Consider the following 779-nt stretch of genomic DNA (forward strand, 5'->3'; position numbering starts at 1 on the left):
GCCACTGCCCGTCGGGAACCCTCGGGCAATTCAGGAAGACCCAGCCGGCCTTTGGGCGACCGCCCCTGAGGGTCCTGGGGGGCGCACCCCAGTTAGGAGGGGGAGCAGCCGGAATGGGGCGTGTTTCTGGGCGGGCGAGGGTGCCAGCTCCGTGCCAGGAACTGTCACCCGGCTGCTCCTGGGGCCGGGCCAGTGGCAGCTACCAGGCAACTGTGTCCACATCAGCTCGGCGATCGGCCAGCGAGGCCTGAGGACGGAGCAGTTAGCCTGGCCGGCGGGTTGGGACTTCACCCGCCTCTCCCGCCTTCCAAAGGCTGAGCTGACCTGTGGCTGGAATGAGTCACTGACAGCATCCCCCCCCCTTCCTCCTGGGGCTGAGCGGGGACTCTGGCCCTGGCAGGTGGGGCGTCCCCGGCTGAGCAGGCTCACAGGTGGCAGCTGTGCCTGGCACCCAGGGGCGGGGCCTGTTGGCTGCACCTGCAGGCGCTTTGCAGTGAAGCGCTCCCAGCAGCCTCTGGGTCGGTCTCCGGTCCATCTGGCCATCCTTTTGTATCAGTTTAAAGAGACCACTTGTTGAAATCAGACAGAGAAAGACGAGTGTCACATGATCACACTCACGTGTGGAATCCAAGTCATAAAACACACGGATGAACGAGTGGCTGGAGACCTGGGAGCTGGGACAGTGCGGAGGGAAGGCGGGTGGGAGGCGGCCAGCCATCCAAGGACCCTGTAGCGTCTTGCGTGGCTGTGGCCACAGACCAGGGTGGGGAGGGCTGGGG

This window comes from Myotis davidii, unplaced genomic scaffold (assembly GCF_000327345.1).
Source record: "Myotis davidii unplaced genomic scaffold, ASM32734v1 scaffold609, whole genome shotgun sequence".
NCBI classification, from domain to species: Eukaryota; Metazoa; Chordata; class Mammalia; order Chiroptera; family Vespertilionidae; genus Myotis; species Myotis davidii.